The sequence below is a fragment of the Telopea speciosissima genome, chromosome 3 (genome assembly GCF_018873765.1).
Source record: "Telopea speciosissima isolate NSW1024214 ecotype Mountain lineage chromosome 3, Tspe_v1, whole genome shotgun sequence".
NCBI classification, from domain to species: Eukaryota; Viridiplantae; Streptophyta; class Magnoliopsida; order Proteales; family Proteaceae; genus Telopea; species Telopea speciosissima.
In genome coordinates this window covers 7,653,915-7,664,759 of record NC_057918.1, presented here as the reverse complement: position 1 = coordinate 7,664,759, position 10,845 = coordinate 7,653,915, and the positions used below count along the sequence as shown (strand labels likewise).

General features: G+C 39.7%; 1 pseudogene; it reads left to right on the top strand.

Moving 5' to 3' along the window:
* The first annotated feature begins 586 nt into the window (after positions 1–586).
* LOC122656088 lies at positions 587–6,917 on the top strand (annotated as a pseudogene).
* Positions 6,918–10,845: the final 3,928 nt, after the last annotated feature.

The window sequence follows — 10,845 nt, the reverse complement described above, 5'->3', positions numbered from 1 at the left end:
TTACGTGGATACATCGGAACGAGCCAAGCGAATTACACGCCTTGCGCACTATAGACAGTAGAATGAAGCAACGATTTTGATATGTCAAAAGGAAAACCGTGGAAGTTTTGAGGTTTAAAGACTTAACAAAATCCTGGTTGTTTTGGGCGGTAAAGCGAGAATTGAGGATTAAGGGTTTTAAAAACAAGAAGAACAGCGGTTAGGGTTTCTGAATGTGATTAGCTAGATTTAGAAAAGGAGAATAGAAAAGAGTTTGTGGGTAGTTAACAGTGAAGGTAAGACGTAGATCTGTTGGTTCTGGCAGGTCTGGGGAAGGTTAGGGATACCCCCCAAAAAAAAATTTAGAGAGGTTTTTGGAGAGATTTTGGATTGTTTTGGAATCTCTGACAGAACTTCTTAATATTCGGGGGAAATTTCGTTGATGACGATGAGAATATGGATGAAGATTGAGGCAATGTAGCTCTTTCTACTCGAACCAGGTTCTGACTCTCTATTTTTATCTTTGGTGATCAGAATTTCAGTTTTTAGACTAAGAATTGTTCCTTCATTAATTGTTGATGATTTTCTACCGGTGAAATTAGCAACATTATTGTTTACTAGGGTTCCTTGGTTCGTTCTGTATACCAATTTGGAGATTAAGAACAAAAAAGAGAGGTAGGATTCAGGGAGATGTTAGAAGGGAGGAGGAAACTTTAAAAACGAGGAAAATCAGAAGCCAAAGAGAATGTCAAACTCGACACAATCGCCGGGTTCCTCACCTCCATCTCCTCCCAATCAAAACTCACCCCCACCTAGTGGTCAATCTCCTCCTCCAGCTTCTCCTGCTCCGCCTCAGGGGTCACCACCACCCACCCAGGGACAGAATTCTCCCCCACCCGCAAATTCAAAAGCAACCCCTCCACCGGGTAGCCCTTCATCTTCCCCGCCTCCAACATCTACGGCACCAGCCGGTTCCCCTCCTTCACCACCCCCTTCGCCATCATCGGGTTCTAGTTCTCCACCACCAACACCGAGTGCAAACCCACCAGCATCAACACCCCCAGCAGGTTCGAGCTCTTCAAAGTCTCCACCTCCATCATCTCCTCCCCCAGCAGGTTCGAGCTCTTCAAAGTCTCCACCTCCATCATCTCCTCCCCCATCAGGAGGTTCTCCTACTTCACCAGAGCCACCTCCTCCGGCACCAAAATCTTCTGGCTCTCATTCTCCTCCAGCTTCCCCTAATAACTCCCCTCCTCCTACCAGCTCTCCCAATTCACCTGCATTTTCTCCTCCTCCACCTAATGCTCTTGCTGAATCCTTACCAACTCCAGCTGCTGCTAATGTCCCTCCTCCACCAGTTACAGGAAACTGGGGTCCACCACCAGCACAAACAACCTCCCCTCCTTCAGTTGGAAGCCCACCCAATGTTGTCCCATCTCCTCAAACTCCTGGATCACCATCTGGATATTCAAATCCCACTCCCTCAAATGCCCCACCATCTACATCAACTCCTCCAGCTTTGCAAACTCCAAATCAAGTCCAAAATATATCCCCTCCCTCACCCTCCACCCATTCCCAATCCAGCACTTCGTCAAAATCAAATGCCACTTCTAGTTCTGGACAGGGTCCTGCTATTGGAATTACAGTTGCAGGAGTGGTTATCATTGCCTTCTTCGCCATCTTCTTTGTGGCAAGGAGGAGGAAAAAGAAACAAGAGGCTTTTGTACCGCGATATAAATCTTCACCAAGTAACTTCTCCGGACAACCAGGTAAAAAAGCTGACCAACTTAAGTTTCCCCCCTCCTCCCCCCAACAATTCAGTATTTTGATGGTCTAATTTTCAAATATTGTTGTTGTAGATGGGTATTATTATCACTCCTACCAACATACAGGGGGGGTTCCTGGACAAACAGAACAATACTATGGTGGAAATTTCACGGCCTCTCCTTCTGCACTTGGAAATAGTTATGGAAGCCAAAAAGGATATAGTCCTCACACTCCAGATGCAGGTGTCATGGGTACTAAATCATGGTTCAGCTATGAAGAGCTAATGGAAATAACAAATGGGTTTTCTCGGCAAAATATTCTCGGTGAGGGTGGGTTTGGATGTGTTTACCAGGGTTGGCTGCCAGATGGGAGAATAGTGGCAGTGAAACAGCTCAAGGCTGGTAGTGGACAGGGGGAGAGGGAATTCCAAGCCGAAGTTGAGATCATTAGCCGTGTTCACCATCGACATTTAGTCTCTTTGGTGGGCTATTGCATTGCTGATCATCATAGATTGCTTGTCTATGAATTTGTTCCAAATAAGACTCTTGAACACCATTTGCATGGTAACTTGATTAATACTAAAAAGAGAAATCTAATTTGCCTTACCTGATATATACGGTTATACTATTCATTCTGATGAATTTGACATCAATGTATGCTTTTCAGGAAAGGGAATGCCTGTGATGGAATGGTCCAAAAGAGTTAAAATTGCTCTTGGTTCCGCTCGAGGGTTGGCTTATCTTCATGAAGACTGTGAGTGATCCCATTGCCACCATTCACTCTCACTTGTTATAGTACTTATCCTATTTCATAAGGATGCTCTATATTTCCATATCATAAAACAGAAGGAATGTGCTCTGTACACTTCATTCTCAAAGTGTTATAAAAATATTTATTACTTTATTTCATCTTCTGTATAATGTTATTTAAAATTGCATACCCTATATAGCTCAGATGTGACCCAACAAATCACCAATTTGGGTTTCAATCAGGAACTATCACTAGTTCAACCAAGGTTTAAAAACTTGGAATAGAGATGGGATTGGTCTCCATCGAGACTGATTCAAATCTTTTCGGAATCATCCAGGAATTGGCCGGACTCGGACAGACTCGGCCTAACTCGGTTGGACTCAGTAAGGAAAGAATCGTGGTTAATCGCGATCTGCGTTGGTTGATTCTGTGTAAAATCATCTGATTTTTAAAACCATGAGTTCAACTTGTCAATTATTATAATGTTCAGCCTGCCAGATGATATACAAATGAATTTGATTGTGATAAATATGATTCTCATGATTAAGGTGGCTGTGAAATATGCTTTTTTTAGGATAGATAGGCCCCAAAGAGTCTTGAACTCATGACATCTTAATTGTGAGGTGTTGGACCTTGCCAACTGAGCTACCCCCTTGGGGTTATGAATTTATGATATGTGAATCTATTTAGTCTGTTAACCATAGCTTGATGTCAACACAACCTGCTATGCTGATTACTTATTCTGCTTGTCCTATCTTTATGTAGGTCATCCAAAAATCATCCACAGGGACATCAAATCAGCAAACATACTGTTGGATGATGTTTTTGAAGCACAGGCATGCATATTTTGCTGGACCTTATTTTTTTTAATTTATTAATATTTGTAACATGTTGGTGTGTCTTACTTTATACATTTGAGTCAAAACCATTGAAAATGCAGGTTGCTGATTTTGGGCTTGCGAAATTAACAAATGATACAAACACCCATGTATCAACTCGTGTTATGGGGACATTTGGGTAGGTTACAGATGGTTTTTTAATTTTCGTAAAAGTACTTTTTAATGGTAAAGCTACATTCTGAATCTTATGAATGGTAACTAACATAAGCATACCGAATACTGGAACATATGATACACATGCAGAGGGATAAAAGACCTACCCTTAAAATGTATCTCACCTGGAGTTATAATAGATAAAAATACCAAACTCATCAAAGATAGTTGCAGCAACCGATATATGTCATTCTTTTGGGCAGTGAGCATATCAGTTGAACTGCCTTCAAAAGAATCCATAGATCAATTGCTTGCAATCATCGAGAAAGGTTGATTATGAACTAGGAAGATCTCCAAGGTGAGACCCATCAAATGACAGATTATGCTCCTGGTATTCCTCTTATTGATGGTAATTCTGCTTATAACACACACACACACACTAGAAACTTACTCTTTTCTTTTTCCGTTTCTTGTTATTCCCAATTAATGCTTAAACAGATCCATGAGGTTGGTAGTTTGTTCCAATGTTCAAATTGGCTTCAGGTACACTTACTCCCAAAAAATTGTCTTTCAGGTACATGGCACCAGAGTATGCGTCAAGTGGAAAATTGACAGACAGATCTGATGTGTTCTCATTTGGAGTTGTGCTTCTAGAGATTGTGACAGGGCGTAAACCTGTTGACGCAACTCAGCCTTTGGGCGAAGAAAGTTTAGTTGAATGGGTATGCGCACACACATTTAACTGAATTTATCTCATTCTGAGTTAGACTAACATAGATGGTGAGAATCCATTACCTTAAAAAGACCCCATGTCTAACACTCACGATGGATATTTTCCAATCCCCCCCGGCACCCCAGAAAAAAAAACCTTGTTTCTAGTTATTTTTTTTTTTTTTTTTTTTTGGTCCCCAATGAAAAAGGAAATCTAGCTGGGAAACTGGAAATTGCGAAGCACGTGGTTCCGCTTCAGTCTGGTTTTTAAAAACTATGACGAGGAACCTGGGTAGTTTTGATCAATTGTCACCCTTTCGGCACAATAATTTGGTAGAAGGAAAATAAACATAATTATTGTCTCTACAATCTTATGCTAATATTATAACTGCAAATGATAATTCTGGTGCATCCCATATATCTAAGCATGATTTTAAATAATTCTTACTTTTACATGCTAAAATTTTTGCCTAAAAATATATTTCTGAATGTTATGTTCTACCCAGTACAATTAGGTCATGTCTTTTTTTCCTAGACTGATACTAATGGGGGACTGATAAGAGAAGAGAGGAAATCTGAGAAGAATCAGAGTTGCAGGGGGAAAGAGGGAAAACGTGAGAAGAAGCAGAGAGGGGTGGGGGAAAAGGAAGAGAGTGCACACGCACACAGCCAGAAACTGAATTCATTCTTCAATCTGTCTAATACGTTGGTTACAACCATATAAATAAGAAAATAAAAGACTTTAAAAAGGAAACAACTACTCTAGGACTCTTAACAAAAAAGACAATTTAAAACTTACCAAAATTCATCCTACGAATCCTACTCAAATTAAAAGATCTCCTTACATAATTATCCTAATAAAATAAATAATAATCCTAAATATCTACGAGAATAAAACCATATTTGGACCCGGTTTATTTCCATCTGGATTCGCAACTAGATTGGGTCGGTCCGGTCCAAGATTCTCCTGCATCAGAAACTGAAGCAATAAGGAGCTTTAAATGGATTCCTATGCCAAACATCTGGAGGCCATGGTTGTTTTGATCAATGTTCCCTTTGTCATGAGTATTTGGAAAATAACTTCATTTCTTTTTCCCTGTATAGTTGTAATGTGTTCCCATATTTCTACAATGTTTTGTATGTAAAAAGTAGATGTACCTGTGATGTTTCATTCCAAGAAATATGAGATCTGGTTACTCAAGTCTTATTCATATACTTGAGCCAATATCTTTGCTGAAAGATGCCATTTTGCACCATGAGGTCCAGGAAGAAGCATGGCACTATCTACTATGGGATAATAGGTTATTTTCTAAAGAAAATGAAACATACATGACTAGCAAAAAAAATCAAGTATGACAAATCTTTGATTGTTGAAACTAATATACCTTAATTATTCCCCTTTTGAATTTTCGTTATTGTGCTCAGTTTCCTACTGAGCAATACCTTACATCCTTCTGAGTCCATATTAATTGTAGAAAATTAATAATCATTCAGCATCTACTTGGTATCGAGTTTTCGAAATGCTGGACATCTCCTTACAGTTGTACTTTGCTTCCTTTGAATATTTATAATACTGATTTTGGCAGGCGAGACCCCTCTTGAACCATGCCCTTGAATCCGGAGATTTTGAAGAAATAGCAGATCCACGGCTTGAAAAGAGATACGTGGAAAGTGAGATGTTTAGAATGATTGAGACAGCTGCTGCTTGTGTTCGCCATTCTGCTCAGAAGAGACCCCGTATGTCGCAGGTGATAAAAAAAAACCACTTTTTTTATCTTAGCTATATATTTTTCTTCCCTGGCATTCAGTATTTGAAAAGGGAGTAAAAATCTGTGAGACTATGGGATGCTCAATGTCATTATAAAGATATAGCTTTGTTTCAGCATTAAGCTGCATGTCTAATCAAAATCAAAAGAGCGATTACGAAAAGTAACTTGCCTTCCATTCAATTACTGTTCCTTCTACATTTTGCTTTTCTTTTGGTCTTCATGAGCATGAGTATTGGTTGAAATTATCCTCTATTTGTTTCCCTCTTTCAGGTTGTGAGAGCATTGGACAGCGAGGGTGACACGGTAGATCTCTCCAATGGTGTGAAATTTGGTCAGAGCACAATTTATGAGTCTGGCCAGGACTCCGAAATTCAGAGATTCCGCAGGATGGCGTTTGGTAGTGATGATAGCTCTGAGTACAGCATATACAGTGGGGAGAACAACTCTAGAGAGGTACCTCTGAGATCCCAAAGTTCATGGAGTCAAAATGGTTCAAGTGAGTTCTCCACTGTTGGCAAAGTCAGGCACTAAACCAACTAAATGGTTAGTGAGCATAGTTCCAACAAAGCCCACTCCAACAAGTGAAACCGCCTGTATAACAAAAGGTGAATTCTTTGGTTAGTGTAGATTCTTCTTCAAATGTACCCTGACCATAGGTACTTCTTCAAAGATGGCTACATCTCAAGGGTACGTACGTCCAGCTGCGTCTGGAGGTTCTTTGGGAGCAAGAAATCTTTGTCAGTAGCTAGAATTCTGGGGCCACAATCTTCATCTCAACATGTTGGATGTTCACAACAACCAAGTGCTATAACTCAGCTTACCTGACCTTATTAGTACAAGGATTCTTTTCTCCAGGTCTTTTGGGGGGAGGGGAAAGCAACTGTCAGAGAGATTTATGTCATTGTATTATTTTGTGAGAGACTCATTTATTATCATTTTATAACAGTGAAATTTTAATTTTTTCAGTAAAGCAAAACAAACTCATTGGTTTTTTTTTTTTTTTAATCCCCTTTCATTTGTTGTATTGAGAAAGCTGTGAATGGGGAAATTTGTGTTTTCACTACGAGTTTTGGTACTGGCCTTGTCTAGTTTGACTCATATTTTGAAAAAAAAAAAAATTATTATGGATGAATTATATTCCTACAGTTAGAGGTTTTATATGCTTTTCATGGTTTGGTCTTATAGATCTTACTAAACCATCTTCTTTGCCATGATTTAAAATGCTAAATAAACAGTCACGCATCAAATGTGGATGAAGATGGTTTAATTCCAATTAAAATCTTTTGATAAGTCTAGAGAAGAACAAATCATTTTGACCATTTTTCTCATCGTCTCTGTTTGTGCCCAGGGTATCCCAAATGTCAGTTTTTAAACATTATGAACCATAACCGTAGATACCTTAAGCTTGGGAACCTCTTAACTTGTTTTACCCAATAATAATACTAGAGTCTGTGATGATAATTCATTACAGGAAGTGTGATCGCTGTCAGGCTGTGTGGCCACTAACCATCAAGGGTGGCCATTGAGAGCACACGGGGGAATCCTACAATGAGATCATTTCACCCCTCCTGTGTTTGAGTGCAGGCGCCACATAGCCTGCCAGACAGCCTTCTTTTACCATTGATTATATATGTATCTTAGTGGTTTAAAAAAGGGGTAGTAAATACTTCAATTAATAAGGACTGAACAGTATTACATGTTCTGTAGCAAACATTTTACTTGAATAGAGCTACTCAATTTACAAGCCTGAGGCATAGTTACCCCAAAACTTGTTTGCTTTCAAATAAAAATACAAAAAAAGTATGTAACCAAGGCATCAGGTTCCCGCCTCCGGTGGGTCTAAGGAGGTCATAATGAACACAGCCTTACCTTTGGATTTTTATCCTTTCTTGTTCTGACACTGTTATGTTCATCCAGTTCCTTAGATAGATGAATGACACGTGGATGATACTCTTCTTACGGTAGTTTGAAAACTCAATTTCCACTTCCCAAGAACAAAGCATTAACTCATTCTCTCTCTACTCTTTTTCGTTTTTTTTCTCTCTCCTCTATCCACTCCTCCCAAAATCAAAATAATCCTTCCTCTCACATCAGAGGTAGGTTCTCTACAACCTACGGCGGGAGAGTTTTATGGTCTGCAACCTCCGAGGAAGGGGTTCTCTGTGCCACTACCACTCCTCCTAGTCTCAGATGCAAAGGTAGTCGATTATCTCACATGCGAACCAGGTTTCTCTCACACCTCTGCAACCTACGCTATCGGAGCTCTTTTTGGGGAGGAGTGGAGATGCAGGAGACTTGAGCAAGTATTTCTTTTCTTTGGCGAAGAGCTCCAACAACGTAGGTTGCAAAGGTGTGAAAGAAACTTGATTCGCGTGCGAGATAATTGACCGCCTTTGCATCTGAGACTGGGAAGAGTGGTAGCAATGCAAAAAACCTCTTCGCCGAAGATTGTAGACCATAAAACTCTCTCATCGGAGGTTGCAGAGAACCTACCTCTGTTGTGAGAGAGGAAGGATTATTTCAATTTTGGGAGGAGTCGAGAGAGGAGAGAGGAGAGAGGAGAGAGAGAAAGCAAGAATGAGTGGAAAGAGAATGAGTTAATGCTTCGTTCTTGGGAAGTGGAAATTGAGTTTTCAAACTAGACCGTGAGATGAGTATCATCCACATGTCATTCATTGATTCAAGGAACCGGATGAACATACCGGTTTCAGAACAGGAGAAGATAAAAATCCCTTACCTTTGAGGTCCACTTCTCTCTTGCAAATTAAAGTTGATGTCAAAAGTGTTTTTCAGGTAAAATAAATTCAAAAAAATAATATTAATTTAGAAGAAATGTTTTAGTTGCAACTGAAGTTGCAGCTTTGGTGAATGTTAGAGAAAATTACTTGGATACCCCTTGTACTATGACCAAATCACTTAGTCTCTCCAACGTTTGAAACAATTACTTGAACACCCCCTGCAGTTTACCATTTCTTTTAAATAAGTCAAGTCCGTTAGTTTAATGATGATGTCATCGGTTAAATTTTTTGTAATGTCTAAACTACCCTAAAAAGATTCTGAAGTGACAGATTTACCCCTCCTTCTTCTTCTTCTTCCTCTTGCAACCAAAAAAAAAAAACCCGGCAGCCATGCCCATGGCTGTGTGTGAACTCTCATGTGACCTCCCAAAGCCTTTCCTGATCCAAAACCCTTTTTGTAGACCTTGCATTTTCATGGGTGATTGCCTTTCCTGATCCGAAACCCTGGTTGCAGCCCTTGCATTTTCATGGGTGATTGCATTGAAGTATGGAATCTCCCTTTCTCTTGAAAAAAACAAAGATCTCTCCCCTTCTTTTACATTGATTTTTCTTAAGGAGCAGTAATCCACGGGCTGTCTTGCAGGATTTGAGATGGGTAGGTGAGAAGGGTGAGGGCTGTGCTCCTTTGATGCTTGACGAAGTGATGCCTGATACAAAGCCTCTAGAGAGAACTCTGCAATCGTTTGTGTGTCGGTTAAGGTGCTGGAGATGAGAAGATGCGAAGATGAGAATCTTTTCATGGTAAATTGCAAGATGGAATAGTCACACTTGGCTCAATGAAATTTCCGATGCAAACAAATGGAGAGTATCCAGAAACAACAGAAGAAAAGAATCAGTTTTCTGAACAGGTAATGCAACAACAGACAAAGAACAATGGTTCTCTTTAAAAGAACACAAAAGTATACAAATGTGGGAAGAGAGACAGAGGTAAGCGTACCATAGTTGCCGGACACGGTGGACGGAGGATAAACCCTCGAGAAACCTAAAACCCTTGGAAAACTTTTGATGCCGGTGATTTGGTTCTGTAGTCTTTACTCTATACATAAAAAAGGAGATTCAAACCCTTAATCTGAAAATCGATTAAGGGTTTTGGGTTATTTTGATTTGAAATTTGTTTAAGAAAAGAGAAATTTTCTGAAATCGATTAGGGTTTGAAATCAGTAGGGGTTGGTGCGGTGGAGTTGTACGAGGAGGAAGGAGGAGAGGGGGGGTAAATCTGTCAATTTCATTATTTTCTTTTGAATATGTGATGAGGGTAAAATAAACATTTCCAATTAAACACTAAGAACAGATTAACACCATCAAATTTCGTTTGGGTTGCAAAAATTTTTTTTTGCTTTTGGAAAAAATATTCTCTACAGTGGGAGCGCAGGGTCCTTTCCCACCCCCTGAATGACCTAAAAGGCCTTTACCCAAAAAATAAACCCCTAAAAAGCCGCTGCATCCCGCCACTTGTGTCTGGACGCACCGTGCGCTACCTGAGCGTGCTGGGCTCCTGAAGACAAGCTAAATTCTATCCTTGTTCAAAATCTAGGGTTAGAGCAATTAGGGCCTATTCATTACTGCTTTATCCCGTTTTAGGGTTGTTAAAAGGTTCACCAATACCATCGGCGATCATTGATCCCGTTATTTTGACTCTTCAATACAGTGTATTCCTGGATAAAAGCAGCAGAATCATTAAAATATTACTCAAATCTATCAATTCCAGGTCTTTCAGATCGATTTGCAGATCGGAATTTACACTGACCGCTTCAGTCACCGAGAATTACGTGTTTTAAAACCCTGTGTCTTACAAAAACAACTTTCGCTTCTGCAAATACTCTGGCTTCAGAATTAGTATTTTAACCACAACTGAAATAATTAAAATCCATTAATATGGCATTCTGGGAATGCCAATGCAGAAATGGTAGCTAAAAAAATAGAATCTCACGGGGACGAAAACAGAAAACAATGTAGCAGTGTAAGATTCATGAATCAGTCTCATAATCACCCTAGAGAGAAAGGGAAAAAGACACAATAAAAAGCTAAACAAAAACCCAAAAATAATGAATCTTTATAGATTAAGATGAGCTTGGAAGG